Here is a 21,310-nt window from a genome sequence, read left to right on the forward strand (position 1 = left end):
AAGAGTTGCAAATGTTTGTAGTCAGGTAGTTCTATCAGCCAATTTCCTATATGTCTTATGGAATTATGGAAGTCTGATAGCCTTTCTCTCATTTCATCCTGTCTCTGTTCTTTTCAGTCCAAGCTGGTTGTGTTTCTCTGATATAACATCCTCCAAAGCTTTATGGGTCTCCTGTGCGTGTCACATGGGTCCATGCCATTAGACAAGAGGGTTCTTGTCTGTCAAGAAAGACAGATCTTTCCTGCATTATGCTATCCCGATCCCTAGCTTCTGTAGAGATAGCTGAGAGATCCATGGGCCACGTGGCTAATTTGTTGGGCGAAGTTGTGCAGCCACACCTTCAGCCTTCTTTCAAGAGCACACTTTCCAACAGTGAATTTTCTTTTTTTTTTTCAATATATGAAATTTATTGTCGAAATGGTTTCCATACCACACCCAGTGCTCATCCCAAAAGGTGCCCTCCTCAATACCCATCACCCACCCTCCCCTCCCTCCCACCCCCCATCAACCCTCAGTTTGTTCTCAGTTTTTAAGAGTCTCTCATGCTTTGGCTCTCTCCCACTCTAACCTCTTTTTTTTTTCCTTCCCCTCCCCCATGGGTTTCTGTTAAGTTTCTCAGGATCCACATAAGAGTGAAAACATATGGTATCTGTCTTTCTCTGTATGGCTTATTTCACTTAGCATCACACTCTCCAGTTCCATCCACGTTGCTACAAAGGGCCATATTTCGTTCTTTCTCATTGCCATGTAGTACTCCATTGTGTATATAAACCACAATTTCTTTATCCATTCATCAGTTGACGGACATTTAGACTCTTTCCATAATTTGGCTATTGTTGAGAGTGCTGCTATAAACATTGGGGTACAAGTGCCCCTATGCATCAGTACTCCTGTATCCCTTGGGTAAATTCCTACCAGTGCTATTGCCGGGTCATAGGGTAGATCTATTTTTAATTTTCTGAGGAACCTCCACACTGTTTTCCAGAGTGGCTGCACCAATTTGCATTCCCACCAACAGTGCAAGAGGGTTCCCGTTTCTCCACATCTTCTCCAGCATCTATAGTCTCCTGATTTGTTCATTTTGGCCACCAACAGTGAATTTTCTAATTTTAGCTTCCTTTGTAGACCAGGTAGACTGAATCTCCCCAACAAGGTGCTGGTTCCTTTTTAATAGTCCCTTCCTCAGTTCATCTTTCTTCTCACATTTTACCGTAAGCAGCAAGGAGAAACCAGGCTGTACCTTCAACACTTTGCTTACAAATCTCCCCAGTTAGGGGCGCTTGGGTGGCTCAGTCAGTTAAGTGGCTGGTTTTGGCTCAGGTCATGATCTTGCTGTTCATGAGTTTGAGCCCCACGTTGGGATCTGTGCTGACAGCTCAGAGCCTGGAGCCTGTTTCAGGCTGTGTCTGTGTCTCCCTGTGTCTCCCTCTCTCTCTGCTCCTCCCTGACTCATGTTCTGTTTCTCTCTCAAAAATAAATAAATATTAATTTTTTTTCTTTAAATAAAAAGAAATATCCTCAGTTAAATATTCAAGCTCATAGCATATGAATTCTGCCTTCTTTTCCTCTTTTTTTTTTTCCAGCTCTGTCCTTTATATTTCCTTGGTATTCACTAATGAAAATACGTGAAGGTTAAACCATAGCAGCAACCTTCATTACCCATCTTCACATTCCTCAGAGATGTCTTCACTTAGCCCCTCACTGTTCTCTCCTTCACTCTCACTGCTACTGTCTTCTTCACTACCTTTATCATCTTTCTCAAGATTTTGAGATTCCTCCATCAGCAACATTTCTTCAATAAATGAGAAAAACTCCTTGGCCTCAGGATTTTCTCATTCATAGATTAGAGTCATCTGACATCATTTTTGCCAAATGGTAGTGTTGGCTCATTTCTGCTCTCAGAAATTCTGCCATTAACTCTAATGGGGCATGAGTATCTTTATTAGGGTTTACTGTCTTCATCATTATCTTCATTGTTGGTATCATCTTCACCATCATCATCTGTCGATTCAGGCAACTTATCATCAATATCCTGAAGGCAATGTTTATTATTTTTCTCCTGCTCTGAAAGGACTGCATTTTTGCCCACTTGACCTGTGCCTTCTTATAAGAAGAAAGATGACCGTAGCTTACTTAGACTGTAGATTTGTGTCTGTATTTTATTTTCAACAGTCTTTGAAGATACTCTATTTTCAGTATTCTTTAAAGAGGCTGTATTTTCAATAATTTTGGAAGAGACTTCCTTCTTTTCTGAGAATCTCCTAGCTACATTTAGGGAGACTTGTGTTAGTGAGGTACAAAGTTTGCTTGCCAATCTTGGTCTGCGTCCAAGGAGGCATTTATCTGACATTGCTTCGTTTGGTTCAAGCAACACTTTTTCCTTTGGATCAAACACTAGCAATCTGCCATTCTGTCTATATTTTGGTACCTTTCTGCGTGCCACCTCAGCAGCTATGGAGCCCTAGAGCCTGAACCTGCTCATGGTTCTTTCACACTTCCCGTCCACAGAGCAGACACAGAAGGCCAGCCCAGCTCACATTTGGTGCCAAGTTTAGAGCGGGGAGCTGAGACACAGCATTACCATGGACACCTTTTTTTTTTCTTTAATATTTATTTAGTTTTGAGAGAGTGCAAACAGGAGAGGGGCAGAGAGAGGGGGACAGAGGATCTGAACAGGGATCTGCACTGACAGGCTGACAGCTGCAAGCCCAATGTGGGGCTTGAACTCATGAACCGCAAGGTCATAGAGAAAGAATGAGCAGGGGAGGGGCAGAGAGTGAGAGAGAAAGAGAATCCCAAGCAAGCTCCATGCTCAGTACAGAGCCCGACAGAGGGCTCAGTCTCACAAACTGTGAGATCATGAGTTGGACACTCAACCAACTGAACCACCCAGGTGCCCCCAAATTCTGCTTTCCACACAGCAAAGAAAACACAATTCGGCCAAGTTTTCTACCACTATATAACAGGGATAACCTTTGCTCCCATTTCCAATACATGTTCCTCATTTCCTTCTGAGCTCTTGCCAGAAGTACTTTTAATGTCCATTTTCCTATATGTATTCACTAAGACCACAGGCGCTTTCTCCTCTGTGTTGTTCCCATCTTTGTGAGTTTCTCATCAGAATCTAGACTTTGATTATAATGTGCCTCAAAATTCTTTTAGCCTCTGCCCATTACCCAATCCCACAGCCATTCCCACAATTTTAGGTATTTGTTACAGTAGCATCCTAATTCCAGGTAGCAAATTCTGTGCTAGTTTCTGAGGGACACCTTAAAAAGTAACACTAAATTGCTGACTTAGAACAAGGAAATTTATTCTCCTATAGTTTTGAAGGCCAGAAGTCTGAAATCAAGACTGTGCTCCTCCTCTGAAGGAGGGGGAGAATATTTCCCTGTCTCTTCTAGGTTCTGGTAGCTCCAGGTGTTCCTTGGCTGTGGACGCATAACTCCAAGATCTGCCTCTGTCTTTTCATTGCCTTCTCCTCTTTGTCAGTATCTTCCCTTCTATCTCTTTTAAGGACAATTTTCATTGGATTTAGGGCATGCCCACCTGTATAATGCAAGATGATCTTATCTTGAGGTCTTTAATAATTATATTTACAAAGACCATTTTTCCAAATAATTTCATATTCACAGGTTCTGAGGGCTAGCATATGGATGTACCTTTTGGGGGGCCACCATTCAACTGACTACAACATCCCAGAAATATTCTCACCTAGATTCATGTGGGTCTAAACCAGAGATATTCACTGCAGCATTGTTTGTGGTGGTCGGGAGATGGATGCCCACCACTAGGACAGCATGTAGGTATAATATGGTGGACGCTCACTGACTGCCCATGTGCACCCTACATTTCCCAGACTCAACAAAGTTGGTTAGGGCCATATAATGGTTTTGGTCAATGTGTTGTGAGTGGCAGTGACATGTGTTACTTCTAATCTGAGGAACATAATAGTGGGTATGAATTTTCCGTGCTCTCTCCTTCCCTGACTCAACAACCCTGTAAGAAATGTTGCCAGTGCCATAGCTATGAAATACAAGTGGTGCAGCTCCCTGAATCACAGCTTGAAAAGGCTGCCTGGAAGAACGGCCAGACCTACAGAGGATTCTGCATGAATGAAAAAATACACTTTTATGTGTTAAGCTACTGTGATTGATTTGGGGGTTGTTACATGAGCATAGCACCACCTACTTTGAATAATGTATAAGCCATGAAATACTACCATTTGTTAGGAGCAACAGATCAGAAATACATAGCCTCACAGATAGATCTTAAAAACACAATGCTTAATGAGAAATCAAAAAAGAGAATGAGATATAGAACACAATATCATTTACAAATTTTAAAATAAAGGCAAACAAATAAAATACCCATTTCACAAGAACACATCTAAATTTTTAAAAATACAATTAAAATGGAGGTGGGGGAGAGGAATGAGAATGGGGTAAAAAGGAAATCAATCCTTCTATCAAATAAGGGACTTGCCAGTTCTAATTACAATAATATTCCAAGATCTGAGGAAGATGATTAACCAGACAGAGAGTCTCCTCCTCAGGGCTAAGACAGAGGCTGGGGTGTTCTGGCCTAAGGTGATGCCCCAGAAAAAAGACAGAAGAGTAGCTTGGGATCCGCTGAGAGTTTAAGCGGTGAGGATGAAAAAGAAAAGAGCCAGCAAAGGAGCCTGGGGAAGAGGAAGACTTAGAAAAGTTGAGAAGGTAAAGAGCCTAGATGAAGTGTAACAGGATCCTAACAAAGAATGTGGCCAAGGGAGTGAAAATGAAGGTGTGGATAAAGGTATTGGACTAAATAAAACACAATTAAATCCAACACCTCTACCAAGTCCTACAACTCCACCATGACATGGCTCTCTTCATCTCTCCTTGACCCACTACTCTCCATACAGTGGTCTCTCACTTTTACAAAGTCTCAGGGGCCAGACCCTTGCAGTTCCCTTTATCTCAAACAATTACCTCGCTGTCCCCTTCCCCATCTTTCCATGGCTTTTCATTCAAGTAGGTGCTCTGAGAGGTTCTTTCTGACCACACTTCCTAAACTGGCCTTCCCATCACTCTCTTTCCCATTCATTTACTTTCTTCATAGCCTGCTTATTGTCTGAAAGTAGAATGATCTCTTCACTATCATCTCTCTCCACACAAAACCTCAAACTCCATAAAAGCAGGACCCTGTCTGGCTTAATCCTTACTGTATGCAGAGTGGTTGGAACATTGGATGGAACATGGTAGGTGACTCTGATAAGTTCAGCCCAATTGATGGGGTGCACAGAGCTGCTAATAACAAGTGAGACAGGAATAGTGAGAAAAGGAGGATGTTTTGAGAAATAGACAATGAGTTCAGTTTTGTCAATGTTGAATTTTGAGGGAGCCTGTGACATATCCAGGTGTAGCTTTCCAATAGGTCATGAGTCAAAAACTAGGAGAGACCAATAGATTTGAGAGCTGTTGGCAGTCACAGTTGAAATTGTAGGGGAAGAAAAAAACTTTTTACTCTACCCTCTTAGGTTCATTGACTGGAGTCCTGAGAATCGGACTGACAAAAGACAGATGAAAGGAGAAGAGACATACAAATTTCATTTGATGTTAATTTTTATGTAACATGAGGGCCTTCTTAGAAAAGATGTGAAGAACCAAAGAAGTGGATAGGCCTGAGAGCTTATACATCAATTTTAACAAAGAATGATGAATTATAGAGATGTAACAAGACAAAGGAAAAGGTTTTGGGGGCTTCTGGGGATTGCAAAGAATGGGGAAGTAAATATATAAAGGAAAGTAATGGAAGACAAAGGTTATCTTAGTAAGGTTTTTTTGTGCTGATTTTTCATCTTCTTCATGGCCATAAAACTTCCCCAGGAGAGGGGATTTATGGCAGTCCTTATTTCTCAGGCATTTCTGCTTTTAGACAGATAAAAGAAGCTTTAGAAAGATTTCTTTCTGTATCTGTTGAATCTCAAATGTCTTTAGCTCAAAATAATTTTTATGCCAAATCGGCATATTTTTGGGTGGTATATTCTGATTCCCTTCAAAACCATGAGGAGAGATTAGGTAGTAGAAAAAGAGAGAACACCACAATTGAATGAGGTCATAGTATACAATGCTTGAAAGCCACTGTGGAACCTAATCTCAGATTCCAAGAGATCTGCCTCTGATTCTAAGCTAAAAATAAAGCATCAAGATTTCAGTGCATTTGCCCATTGTCTGGCACAGTGGGACAGATGCAATTCCTGCCATCCAGGGAGTTTATGCTTAGCTAAAACATTCCATGCACGCTGAAATTAGGGTAGGCACAGCTGGGTCCCTGGAACACCAACTTGAAGCCCCTCCTGCCTAAAAACCATTGTTCTATCTTGGAGTCTCCCCAACAGAGCCCTTTGGTCACCTGAGGCTGCAGAGATTGAAACATTGCAGGAGCCTGGGAATGCATCACTTCTGAACAGAAAGCTAATAGTTCTGTTCAGATCAAGGTGGCCTTTAAATAATCTACATCAACCACAGTCTTCTTACCCAAAAGTTCTAGACTCAGAGCAAGTTGCCAACAGACACACTGAAAAAAGAAGGAAAATGCTGAGCCTGGGGACTAAATCAATTCCTATTCCTCATTGCATATTAGAATCATCAGGGGAACTTTAAAAACAGACACACCACCTAAGTCTCTCCTCACACCAATTATTATTTTTTTATTAAAATTTTTTTTTTAATATTTACTTATTTTTGAGAGAGAGAGAAAAAAAAAAAATGAATGAGCAGGAGAGGGGCAGAGAGAGACACAGAGACACAGAATTTAAAGCAGGCTCCAGGCTCTAAGCTGTCAGCACAGAGCCTGATGCCAGGCTTGAATTCACAGATTGCAAGATCATGACCTAAGTAGAACTTGGATGTCCGACTGACTGAGCCACCCAGGCCACCCTCTCCTCACACCAATTAAATGAGAACCTTTGGGAGACAGGGATATGCTTAAAACACTACAGGTGATTCTAATCAGTCATGGATGAGAAAAAATGGCTTTGAACTATAAAAACGTGTCGCTGGAAAATTTTCCTTTCTCCCTTCCCTCCTTTCTTTCCTGGAAATAGAAGACATAAAAGAAATCTCAGCATGTATGCCTCACCCAGGCCAGACTTGGGTGATCAGCACCCCTTGGATCTCTGCCTATGATTGGTGGTTGAATGAATCAGTCATCTCCTGTTCCCAAGGAGCGACTGGGGAAAAAAGGTCCACTGAGAAATCAGAGGGAAGGAGGGAGAGTAGATCAAGTCCCACAGACAGCAGGATAACTTTGGTGGGTGCTGACTTGTTCAATTGGTATTTCCCCCCCGCCCACCCAACCTTCCCACCTTCCCCTTTGTCATAAGGGATGATCTTAAGAACTTTAGACACCACCAGTAAGAAGTCAAGTCCAGAATTAATTTTTGGACTTCTTTAAAACAATGAGTCGCTTAAAATCCCAGGAATGGGAATCATGCTGGCCTTAAATGCTGTGTTGGATGATAATTAAAAGCATTTGGCACAATCCACCACTGCATCCTTCTTGAAGCCACCTTCTTAGTGACAGGATACATTCCACCTTGTTCTCCTGAGTTTCTAAATAATGGCTCCCTCTCCATTGCCTTTACTGCTCCTCTTCCTTTCCACACTGGCCTCACACTTTTCTTGGAGGATACCCAAGGCATCTCTGTAGAGCTATAAAATTCCTCAGGACAGCTTAAAGCATAATTCAGCCCTATCCCCTCATTTTATAGGACTGAAAACCAAAGCCCAAAGAAGGTAAGTGATCTGCCCAAAGTCATAATTAGTGATAGGGTCAAGATAGAATTCATGTTTCCAGAACTCCATCTGCTTTCACTGCTTAATTCGCCTTACCACTGACTTGACACAGGAGGAAAAACACCAGCAAGTGTTGATTTGTATGAAGTTCCTTCTTTCCGGTCTCCTAAATTCTTGTTCTTCAAACTACAGTCCACTGGGGCGCCTGGGTGACTCAGTTGGTTGAGCATCCCACTTTGGTTCAGGTCATGATCTCGCGGTTTATGAGTTCGAGCCTGACGTCAGGATCTGTGCTGACAGCTCAGAGCCTGGTGCGGCTTCGGATTCTGTGTCTCCCTCTCTCTCTGCCTCTCTCCCACTCACAGTCTGTGTGTCTCTCTCTCAAAAATAAATAAACATTAAAAAAAATTTAACAAAATACTGTCCATAGACCAGTAGTGTAAGCCTCACCCAGACGTACTAAATGAATCAGAATCTGCATTTTAACCATATCACTAGGTGATTCTAAGGCACATTTAAATTTGAGAAGTACTTTTCTAAATTAGCATTTGGATATTCAATCATGCAGAGATTCAAGTACTTATTTAACACACGTTGTATAAAGCAGGATGATAGCCATTGAGAAGGTGATAGCACCAAAAACAAACAAACAAACAAACAAAAACAACAAAACACCACAAATAGAATTTAATTATCTTAAAAATTTCAGAAATAATGACAAATTGAGGTATTTAGTTGGAAACCAATGATACAGGCAGATCTGATAGCCTGGTTTCTATATCAAATAATTCTGGACTTAAATATTGTAATAATTAAAAAAATAAAAATTTAAACACCCATCATCCTGGTATTAAGTGCATATGTCGAATTCCAATGCTCCCAAACCACTCTTCATTGCAATCCAAAGCCGTTGCTTGAATCAAAACCACATGATGTAGGACTGACTCTGTGTTCCGGTCAAGGACTAAGCACCAGTTCCATTCTGGCTATTGTAAAACTCCTGGCACAGAATAATTGCTGCACTATTTCCAATTTCCTTGATCTTCCTGTTGTCAAAAACTCATTTCTGGTATGGATTCAAGCAGGCCCAAGTCACACCTGATGTCTGCCAACTTTCCTTCCCTCTTTTCTTATTAACTGAGTTTTGCATCAAGAGTTTTGGCCTTTCCTCGTCTCTTGGCAACAGAGTTTCCAGAGGAAGTGCAAGAGCAAGGGCATACACAAAGACTGTAACCCAACAAAGGCAGAGAGGATAAAGGTATCCAGAGTGAAACACAAAACTTGTGAATGGGGCCCCTTTGGTAAAATGAGAGTATTTATCAAATCCCAGGCATTACAGCTCCTGTGCTCTCTACTCTAGCACTATTTTTGTGTGCTCAAATAATGGCACTTGTAACAATCTAGGTGACTCTAATTGACTGCTGATTATAAATAAGACCAAGGGCTAACTCATGGAAACAAAAGACCTTGTAATAAATATACTAAGATCAAGGGCTAACTCATGGAAACAAAAGTCCTTAGAATAAATATACTTGGAAGGAAGAGCAACACGTGTACAAAACAGTAATGTCAATTCAAGCCAGGATGTGACAGTAACCAAGTGAGGGACGAAGATGAAATGTGTGACAGATGCTGAAGGGAAAGGCCCAGACTCAAGCAAGGAGAGGATTGTATTTTTCTCTCTGCAGACTGGCCTCTTTTTTTGCTTATCTATAGTTATGGTGGGCAGAAGATGGGCACCCCACAGCTTCCCAGTTTACACATTATCTGTGGAACTATAGAGAATGCCCGTGTCTCATGGTCATGACCACAAATACCCAACAGAGGAAATGACTGGTCTGATTTGTATCAAGGGCCCACCCCTGTGCCAATCAATCAGCCGAGGCCAAGATCTGTTGTCAGCAATCCCTGACTGTCTGGGGACCATATGAGGAAAAAGGATCAATTCCTAGAACAGGGCATTTACCGTACTGGCTTATGAGCTGAAAAGATACCCCAAAAGGTATGCATCTGTTAGACAGAGATATATAGTGACAAATCCAAGTGTCAGTACCAAGGCCAGGAGTGGCTGCCTGAGCTGGATGGAACCTCACTGTCAGAATTGCCTACCAGCAAAGTGGCAACATTTAATAGATACTCAGGGGGAACAGTCACCGGAGGTTAAAATGCTGGAGTTCTCTCAAACCCTTCCCTTTATCTCTCAAGTCTGCTTACTAATCTGTATCTGGACATTTCCTGTCACTTCAGTGTCTTCTGAAACTTACTGTGTCCCACAGTCCCTACTCATAGAACAGGCACCTGTCTTCTGGTGCAAGTACATCTAGACCAGTGTCAGGAAAAGAAGCTGTCTAGCCCCTGGTCAGCCTTCTGTTTCCTCATTCCAGTCCCTTTCTGGGGTTTATTCTCTAAAGGATGAGAACAAATGGGATTATTCAAAGACTGAATGTAAAAATGCAAGTTTCCCTGTGGTTCCAAGCAGGTAAGGCCTGCAGTGAATCTGGGTCATGTTCTGAATCAGTTTTGATATTTTGATAAAGACACTATCCAATAAACCTGCTAACTAATGTCAATTATGTGCTGATTATAGGTAATAAATTAATCCATGAGCTCAGGGATTTGAATTCCCAGCCCAAGCATCAAAAAATGACCTAGAAGCTTGTATGTGTGCCATGAAGGAAACCCTATTTTCTGTAGTTGCAGGGCTGATACTGTTTAAAATCAAATGTAGAACTTCCTCCTGTGATGGGTTGAATTATAACACAATTTTAACCCTCAGACTCTCAGGTAGTCTACTATTAAAGTGAGGGCACTGACTGGGGAAGAATGGGATCCTGTAAATTGGGATGGGGACAAGTAGGAAGACTCTGATGAAGTGAGGGACATTAGGTTCCTAAATTCTGACAAGTCTTCTTTGCCAGTGGAATAGGCCTCCCTACCCTCAATGAAATTGGCCTCTCCACCCTTAGTGGGATAGGCTTTTCCACTTCTGAGGGGATTAACTCTGCATCGCCCAGGGAAACTGTAATGCCCCCTCCCTTGAGGCAGCTGCCATGCAAGGCAATGCTAATTCTCCTCAGTACCCACCTCCACCACTCTTCTTTCCTTCTTCATGGGGATGTGCAGAAGCGCACTATATTACAGAAGAGCAGAGTTTTCTAATTTATACAGATAGAAATGAGGGGGACATTGAGTAGGAATGGATGCTAAGGATATGGAATAATGGTGGAAGGAGCATAAATTTATGGATATGGGCTCATTAGGCCAAGATTCTACATTTAATGTTGCAGCTTGGGGAAAGAGAAAGGGCTCTAAAAGTTTGTTTGGTTGGTTGGTTGGCTGAAACATGGATTAAAAGGTGGCCCATGGTGAGTGAATTAGAAATGCCTGATCTAGGAGCACCTGGGTGGCTCAGTCGGTTAAGCCTCTTGATTTCAGCTCAGGTCATGATCTGACAGTTGATGAGTTTGAACCCCACATTGGACTCTGCATTGACAACACAGAGTCTGCTTAGGATTCTTTCTCTGCCTCTCTTTCTGCCCCTCCCCTGCTTATGCTCTCTCAAAATAAATCCTCAAAATAAATAAGTAAACATTAAAATAAATAAGTAAACATTAAAAAAGTTTTTTTAAAAGAAAGAAATGCCTGGGGCGCCTGGGTGGCGCAGTCGGTTAAGCGTCCGACTTCAGCCAGGTCACGATCTCGCGGTCCGTGAGTTCGAGCCCCGCGTCAGGCTCTGGGCTGATGGCTCGGAGCCTGGAGCCTGTTTCCGATTCTGTGTCTCCCTCTCTCTCTGACCCTCCCCCGTTCATGCTCTGTCTCTCTCTGTCCGAAAAATAAATAAAAAACGTTGAAAAAAAAAAAAAAAAAAGAAAAAAAAGAAAGAAATGCCTGACCTACTTAATTTAATGTAGAAGAAGAGATTTAAAGGCAGAAAGATTGCAACATTATAGTGGATTTGTAATTTAGGACCTACTCACGCACTGGGAGGGTCCAGAAGACATACATTTCACCGTGACTGTGAGAAATAAGTTTGTGAGGGGAGCCCTCTTCTCTGTAGGCCAGACTTTACAGTGGAAACTATCGTGCTCGCTTCGGCAGTACATATACAGTGGAAACTATAGCCACTCAAAGGGGAAACCTAAATTCAATGGGAGTAATTGGACCCTGAAGTGTCAGGATTTAAGTGACAGCACTCAACAGTCAAAGGCAAAGGGGGCATGATTACCATAATGGACAGCAGAATCAAAGCAGAAATCAGAATTGTCTGACTCATGAAGATCTCATGGCATTGGCTACCTGATCTTAGTGTTTCTAGAAGTGAAATAGACAGGAAGCTTACTAAATTCTTACTTGATCTGCACACACAGAAAATTTCTAAGTCAAGTGAATAAAAGTCTAACCTGAATCATAAAAACAGAGGGTCATGGTCTCTCAGTTAATCCCAGATTTGTTTATAGACCTAGAACCCCTTGAACGAAGGAAAGGCTTCATTCCCCTTAAGGAAAGACCATGGTATACTAACAAAAATTTATACTGCTGGGGCACTGGGTAGCGCAGTCAGTTAAACATCGGCCTCTTGATCTCAGCTCAGGTCATGATCTCACAGTTTGTGAGTTCGAGCCCGCATGGGACTATGCGCAGATGGTGTGGAGCCTGCTTGGGATTCTGTTTCTCCTTCTCTCTGCCCTTCCCCAACTTGTGCTTGCGTGCTCTCTTTCTCTCTCTCTCTCAAAATAAATAAATAAATAAAATTAAAAAAAGTTATAGTTCTAATCTTTCTCCCAGCTTTCCCCAGAGGGACCTACAATCTTTTTTCAGGGTATACCTGCATTAGAGAAAAGAAAATCATCAGACCTTTCAGGAACACTCTCCAAATAGACACTAATCCAAGAGACTCAAACAAACATCAGTGTGGCCCACCAGTCAGAGTGGGGGCTTATAAAGGCCAGGTGATCAGTGGAGTTTTAGCACAGGTCCCTCTCACAGTGGGTCCCTGAACCAATCCTGTGATTATTTCTCCCGTTCCAAAATCCATAATTGGATATGGCAGAATCCCCACATTGGTTCCCTGACCTGTGGAGTGAGGGCCACTATGGTGGGAAAAGCCATGTGGAAGCCACTAGAACTGACTCTACCTAAGAAAAATAGAAAAATAGTAAATCAAAAGCAATACTGCATTCCTAAAGGGATTGTAAAAACTAGTGCCACCATCAAGGACTCAAAGGATGCAGGGGTGGTGATTTCCACCACATCCCCATTCAGATGGATCCTGGAGAATGACAGTGGATTAATGTGAGCTTAACCACGTGGTGATTCAAATTTCAGTTGTTGTACCAGATGTGGTTTCATTGCTTGAGCAAATTTAACAAATCCCCTGGTACTTGGCATATAGCTATTGATCTGGCAAATGCCTTTTTTCTCTATCCCTGTCCATTATGCCCATGAGGAGCAGATTGATTTCAGCTGGAAAGGCCAGAATTATACCTTCAATGTCCTACCTCAGAGGTATATCCAGCCCTATGTCATAATTTAGTTCACAGGAATCCTGATCACCTTTCCCTTCTGCAAGATATCACACTGCTTTATTATATTGATGACATTGTGCTGATTGGACCTAGTGAGCAAGAAGTAGCAACTACTCTAAACCTACTGGTAAGATATTTGCATACCAGAGGTGGGAAATAAATCTAATATTCAGGGGCCTTCTACCTCAGTGAAATGTGTAAGTGTCCAATGGTATGGGACATGTTGAAATATTCCTTCTAATGTGAAGGGTAAGTTGTTACACCCGGCCCTTCCTACAGTGAAGAAAGAGACAATGTTTTGTGGGTTTCTTTGGGTTTTGGAGGCAACACATTCCTCATGTAGGCGTGTCACCCTGACCTACTTACTGAGTGACCTTAAAAGCTTCCAGTTTTGAGAGGGCCCCGGAACAAGAGATGGCTCTGCAGCAGGTCCAGGCTGCTGTGCAGGCTGCTCTACCACTTGGGCCATATGACCCAGCAGCTCCCATGGTGCTTGAAGAGTGCTTAGCAGGTCGAGATGCTGTTTTGAGCTGTTGGCAGGCCTCTATACATGAATTGCACCATAGACTCTTAGGACTTTGGAGCAAATTTCTACCACCCTCCACAGATAAACACTCTTCTTTTTAGAAATGGCTCTTGGCTAGGCTACCGAGCCTTAGTAGAAACAGAATGCTTAACCATGGACCACCAAGTTACCATGCAACCTGAGCTGCCTTCATGAACCAGGTGTTGTGGGTGTTATCTGACTGAGCAAGTCATGAAGTTTGGTGTGCCCAGCAGTGCTCCATTATCAAGTAGAAGTAGTGTATATGCAGTCGGGCCCAAGCAGGCCCTGAAGGCACAAGTAATTTACATGAAGAAGTGGCCCAAATGTCCAGCATCCCCATTCATGCCATATTACCTTCTCTCTCCCAACCTGCATGGCCTCATGGGGAGTTCGCTATGACCAGTTGACAGAAGGCGTAAAATTCAGGCCTGGTTTATACAGATGCTTCTACATGGTATGTTGGCACCACTTGAAAGTGGACAATTGCAGCACTACAACCTTTTTCTGGGACATCCCTAAAGGACAGTGGTGAAGGGCAATCCTCCAAGGGGCAAATCTCTGGGCAGTGCACCTGGTTCACTTTGCTTGAAAAGAGAAATGACCAGATATGTGACTATATATTGATTCATGGGTCGTGGTCAATGTTTGGTTGGGTGGTCAGGGACTTGGAACATGATTACATAATTGGTGACAAAGAAATTTGGGGAAGAAGTACATGGGTAGACCTCTCTATAGGCAAAACAAAGGAAGATATTTGTTCCCCATGTAAATACTCATCAAAGGTTTACCTCAGCAGAGGAAGATTTTAATAACTGAATGGACAGAATTAACCACACTGTGAATACCATAAGTCTCTGTCCCCAGTCATCACTGTCATTGCCCAATGGGTTCATGAACAAAGTGGCCATAGTGGCAGGGATAGACGTTCTGCATGGGCTCAACAACGCGGGGTTCCACTCACCACAGCTGACTTGGCTAAGTCCACCACTAAGTGCTCAATCTGTTAGCAGCAGACACCAACACTGAGTCCCCTATATAGCACCATTCCCTGAGGCCATCAGCCAGCTACCCTGTGGCAGGTTGATTATATCATGGAAGGGACAGTGTTACTGGAATAGACACTCTGGATAGAGATTTGCCTTCCCTGCATACAATGCTTCTCCCCCAAGCAACCATCCATGGACTTTCAGAATGCTTTATCAATCATCATGGTATTCTACATAGCATGGCTTCTGATCAAGAAAATCATTTCACAACAAAAGGAATATGGCAATGGGTCCATGCTCATGGAATTCACTGATCCTACCATGTTCCTCACCCCCTAAAGCAGCTGGCTTAATAGAATGTTAGAATTGCCTTTTGAAGACTCAGTTACAGTGCCAGCTTGGTGGCAATACCTTGCAGAGCTGAGGCAAAGTTCCCCAGAAGGCTAATATATGGTGCTGTTTCTCATATAACCAGGATTCATGGGTCCAGAATCAAGGTGTGGAAATGAGAGTAGCACTGTTTTCTATTACCCCTAGGAACCCACCAGCAAAATGTTTGCTTTCTGTTCCCACAACTTTATTCCCTACCAGCCTAGAGATCTTAGTTCCAAAGAGAGGGACACTACCAGCAAGAAACACAGCAATGATTTCATTGAACTAGAAATGCCATCTGGCCAATTTGGACTCCCCATGCCTTGAAATCAACAGGAAAATAAGGGAATTACTATATTGGCTGGGGAAACTGGACTGCTATTCCACCATAGAAATAAGGAAGGGTATATCTGGAATACAAGAGATTCCTTAGGGCATTTCTTAGTATTACCTTGTCCTATGATTAAGGTCAATGAAAAACTACAAGGACTCTAATTATCACGAGTATTTCCTCCATTATGTCATGAATACATTTGAGTGTGTGTGTACCTTTGTTTTCTTTCTTCTCATGTTCTCTTATGTAAAATAAGATATACTGACTTTACAACAGTATTTAAGTATTGCTAACTTTACATCATAGTAGTTAAGTTGTAGGATATCACAAAGAGTAAACACTGTTCAATGAGTTTACCTCCTCTTCTGGGGAAGAGGTTAGTGCATTTTCAGTTATATGCAGGATAGTTATATCATGTTGGGTAGAATTATGACCTTGTTATTGTCTTTATTTGCATATTAAGTATAGTTTAAGGAGATGCTTGTGGGTGCCAACTTGATAAAGTGGGGGGGCTTGAGATGATTTATTTTTTTGTGCCAACTTGACTGGATTATAGGGTGCCCAGATATTTGGCTAAACATCATTTCTGAGTATGTCTGTTAAGATATTTCTGGGTGAAATTAGTATTTTAATCAGTGGACTTGGGAAAGCAGCATGCCCTCCCCAATGTGGGTGGGTATCAACCAATCCATTGAGGGCCTGAATAAAACAGAACAGTAGAGGAAGAATTTGACCATTTCTTTCTGATTGCTTGACTGGGACATTGATGTTTTCCTGCCTTAAGCATTCCTCATTTTCAGACATTGAAACTTGGACTGGAATCTATATCATTGGTTCCCCTGGTTCTGAGTCTTTGGATTTACACTAAATTATACCACGGGTTTCCCTCGGTTTCCAGCTTATGGATGGCAGCCTATGGGACTTCTCAGCCTCCATAATTGCATGGGCCAATTCCTTATAATAAATCTCTTCTTATATGTATATCCTATTGATCTGTTTCTCTAGCAAATGCTGACTAATACAACCTGTTAGCTGGCTCCCCTCATGATCCCAAGATGGCTGCCTCCGTCATGAGCCTAAGATAGCTACCACAGTCCTAGGAGTCAAGTATTGGCTACATCCCCAGGATAGTTCTTCAGGAGAGTTTCTTTTTATCAAGGAAGAAAATATTTCCCAGAAGCCTCCAGCAGACTTCCCCTTATCTCATTAGCCAGAATCGTACCATGCACCCATGCTTAAGTCAATCACAGCCAAGAGGAATAGGACTACCATGATTGCCATAGGCCAAATAGAATTCATTCCCAGAACTGAGAAGGGGCCAGTTTCCCCTGAAGTATCTGACTATCTGATACCCAAAACTTTGGAGTTCTATTAGCAAGAGCTAGAGGTACACAATTAATGGTGTCCACCACAGCTCCAACTGTAGAAAGGCGTTTCCAGTCTAAAGAAGATGCCTGTCATATCAAACAAAAGGAGAGCCAGGATTAGGAAGTTGCTTTCAGTCAGCCACCTGTCCTGTCCAAGCTATGTGAACAGCCCAGTTGTGCTGAACTGTGAGATGATAATAAGAGTAATAATGACAACTTAATAACAATTTCTGAGCACTCTCCATATACCACGCTCTGGACTAAGTGCATTACACACAATTGGGAATGCTGTGCGGGGGGACAGGACACGGGCAAAGCAAGCAAGGCACTGAATTTAAGGAGACACACTCTCAGGGTGGTACACATGTGAGTTGGCACTTGAGAGTGAGTGCCTCCTTAACTTTTGTGCTCTAGGGTCCTTATATGTCTCACCCTAATTTCAGGCCTGATACTATGTTGTGCCACCCAGGCCCAACACTCCATTTAGAATTAAGGCACCCATTCCCCCAGCTGCTGGGACTATAGGTGGCTGAGAGTTCTAAGCCGACATCTCGGTGAGGGAATTGCCCTCAGCTGAAGACAGCTGCCTTGTCCAAATTCTCATCCCTTCCTGGGGGCAGTGCCTACCCAATGACTGTTAAATGCAGAGGTAGGAAGGCCCAGTACTTTTGCATCAAGTCGGGTAAACTCTGCAGGGTCATTCCATATCCAGAGCAGCCCACAGGATCCACTAAGGCCTTTTTTGTAACTGCATTGCAGTTCAGCTTCTCCTTCTGTCCCATCTCATTCCCTTCACTCACAAAAGCACTTCCTAATTACCTTTTAGCATACAAATCTTTATCTCAGAGCCTGTTTCTTAGTGAACTTGTATGGCAACAGTTGGGGTGGAGCAGGAGAGGTCTGGAAAAGCAGACATTAGAATATGCTACTACAAGGACCTCATCCACAGTGGTAAGATGAAGCACTGATAGACCCTGAGATGCATTGATAGGACTTTTAAAACTTTCTCTAGGGTGAAGTAGGGTGGGAAACAGTGGAAGGGTATGTGTTGGCAGGTGTAAGGTGTCAAGCATTTGAGATGTGGGGTAGATAATAATTCAAGGACTATGGAATCGGATGGCTATTGCTGGGAAAGGAGATGCATAGGAGAAAAACCATAAAAGACTAAGTATGATTAATTACTAATTAAAGCTAAATGTTAATACCAGAAGTCTTCTTTGGAAGCATATAAAGAAATTCTCATATCTTGCAGCCGGAGGACAGAGAAATCTGAGTGTCAGATTCAGGACTCAATTATAAGAATAGCAGAGCCCCAGAGGATATTGAATTCTCAACCCAGAACGTATTCCACATAGAATTTGGTCTCTGATTAGGAAGGGGTGAGCCACTGACACTTGGGTTGGAAACACCTCCACTGATGCACTAAAAAATCTGAAATCCCCAGATTTCCCTAAACATTTTGGGTCTGCAGAATTGGTTCACCCCTTCTGCCAAAGGCTAGCACTCAACACTTGCCTGAAGACAATGCAAGGGATCTACTTGCATAACAACACATGCTGCTCTCTGGAAGACAGCCCCAAAGATAGCCCCAGTGGTCCCAGTTTCCTGATACAGCCACTCTTCTCTAGCCTCCTTTTGCTCTGAATGGAACTGACTTTTTTAACCAAAAAGTTAGTTTTAACCAAAAAAATTTTTTTTCTTTTTTCTTTTTTTTTTGGGGGGGGGGGGTGTCAGGGGGTCGTCACCCACTCTGGGGAAAGCCAGCTGCTATGCTGTAAGGATACTCAAACAGCATTATGGATGGGGCACTTCGGTGGCTCAGTCAGTTAAGCATCCAACTATGGCTCAGGTCATGATCTCACAGGTCATGATCTCACGATTCATAGGTTCGAGCCCCATCGTGTCGGGCTTTGTGCTGATAGCTCAGAGCCTGGAGCCTGCTTCGGATTGTGTGTCTTCCTCTCTCTCTGCCCCTTCCCCACTCCCACTCTGTTTCTCTCTCTCTCTCAAAAATAAATAAACATTAAAAAATTTTAATCAAAACAAAAAGCATTATGGCAAGATCCACAAGGCAAGGAACTGCAATAAATAGCCAGCAAGCAACTAAGACCTCCTGCCAACAGCCATGTTATGAGCCTTCCTGGAAGCCTTCAAATGAATACAGCTCCAGGCAACATCTTGACTGCAATTCATGAAAGACCCTGAGCCAGAAACACAGAGCTAACCCACACCCAAATTCTTGATCCACAAAAACTGTGAGATAATAAATTTTGTTGTTTTAAGATGCTAGATTTTGAGGTAATTTGTTACACAACAATAAATAACTAATATAGGCTCTCAGGATCTATTCCCACCTCCCATCTAGGTCATCAGATCAATAACTGGGGTTAAATCACAACATAACCTAATTGGTAAGTTCTGAGTCTTTTAAGAAACACACACACACACACACACACACACCCTTCCCAAATAAACTATAGGATCTAGCTAGCACATGCCAGCAGAAACTATGATACTATGTTTGTGACAGAGGATTTAATATCTCAGGAGACAATGCTAAAACATATCAAGGATGGATTTTGGGTATTTGGCAAAAGCAGTGAAGTGGAAATGCCAGAACCACCATGGCAAACAGTGGAAAAAGAGATCAAAGGGCTCAGAGAAGTAGGCATGCTGAAGTGGATACACTAAATAAGACGAGAAAATGCATCAGAAAACTTTGTTCCATGGGATCCCCAAGAAGACACTCTGTTTACCAAAGTGACAAGAAATGTCCTAGTAGAGGGGCACCAACATCCCTGAGAAGTTTCAATGGTGGACATCTTCTGTAGGCCAGACTGATGCTGGTGGATGTTACTATAGAATTGGACTCATTGATTATAATGGGAATAGCAGCATCCTGAAAAGAGGCCAGGTAGCCACCCTTAACCACCAGAAGCAAGAAGTCACAAATGCTATAATTCATGGAGATGGTTAATAGAATACAGAATTTCTAGGGCAAGCCAAAAGGGTAATATTCAATCTATACAAACAAAAGAAATCAAGGATGGGTGATCAAGAGACTAGGGACAATATAATGAAAAGTCATGATCTCTAGTCCAATTTCTGGATCTGAGCCAGTGTTTAACATGGAACATACTGACTGAGAGAAAAGTCCCCCAAGGAAGGAGAACCCTATAACATCATGGTAAGTATATATAGTAATGATCACTTGAATCCCTCCCTAAAGGGATCAGTGGTCATTTATTCAGAAAGTTGTACACTTGGAAAAGGGGAAATTGTAAACAATTTGAGGACTGTTGGACAAAGGACACAGGTTGACATTGAAAATCTGGGCTCAGATTTATCACCCCCTTCAGGGCTTAGCATTCAGTGCCTTCACCTGCTGGAGTGTTGGCAGCTGACAGCTATCAGCTAATCCCTCTTGAGGCATTGCTGTCTGCTGAAGAGTTTCTTTGTCCAAGATCACACTCCCTTCCTGGGGACAGCTTACATCCAGAGACTGGACAATGTGGGAATGTAAGACCGACCCCCTTTGTCTCAGTTTAGGATAACGCTGAAGGGCCATTGTGGCTGCACAGCCACTCATGGGATTAGTGAAGCTTTGCATACAATTGCATCACAGTTCACCTTCTCCCTCTCCCTGGTAATGCCATCTTCACTTCCCCAAAGTACTGATCCCTAGAGGACACCCCAATCCCTGATCTGCATGCAAATCCCCATCTTACACTCTATGGAACAAGGAGCCCCAATTGCAGCACATGCATTATCTCATTTGCTTCTCACTACAGTTTTACTATTATCTTTCTCTTAAAAAGGAAACTCAAGTCCTAAGATCTTCAGTGTGAACTTGTATGCTCCCCAGTTCTAGAGCCTACACTCTTCATCAAAGTGGATAAGCAAACTCTAATCCCTGTGCTCTAATTAGGCAGATACCCTCCTGGAAGAGACTCTGGGTACAGCCAGTCAGGCACTGACTCCCAAGAGTTTGTAATTCTCTCTTGTGCTTGTGATGCTGTTTTCCTGACCTGACCAACTGACAACCCAGCCCTGTAGATCCCAGATCTCAAAACCTGAATGCACACAGCCTTTGTCCTATGTATTCAGCGGTTTAATAAGTGATTTGTGGCTAGAAAGTTACATAACTATAGAGATCACTCAGGTCTGCATCATGTCTTTCTTCCTCCCCACCCCCAAGTTGTCAGTTCCTCCTTTGAGTAAGGCTCTGTCTCCCAGTCTCCCCCAAGTTCTAAGGTGTCAGATATAGGAAATGCTTGCTGGGAATATGGCTAAAACTGCATCCACTTGGCAGAGAAACAGACTGTCATCAACAGCTGCAAGGAACCTAGAGGCCCTTTGTGTTTTAGAACAACTTTATTCTCATTTTACTCTGAGAAATCT

At 42.6% G+C, this 21,310-nt stretch overlaps 1 pseudogene; it reads right to left on the reverse strand.

Annotated features, from left to right (window-relative positions):
- Positions 1 to 1,594: 1,594 nt before the first annotated feature.
- Positions 1,595 to 20,477, reverse strand: LOC144613837 (glutamate-rich protein 2-like; annotated as a pseudogene).
- Between the last annotated feature and the right edge of the window lie 833 nt (positions 20,478 to 21,310).

This window comes from Panthera onca, chromosome A2 (assembly GCF_046562875.1).
Source record: "Panthera onca isolate mPanOnc1 chromosome A2, mPanOnc1 haplotype 2, whole genome shotgun sequence".
Classification (NCBI taxonomy): domain Eukaryota; kingdom Metazoa; phylum Chordata; class Mammalia; order Carnivora; family Felidae; genus Panthera; species Panthera onca.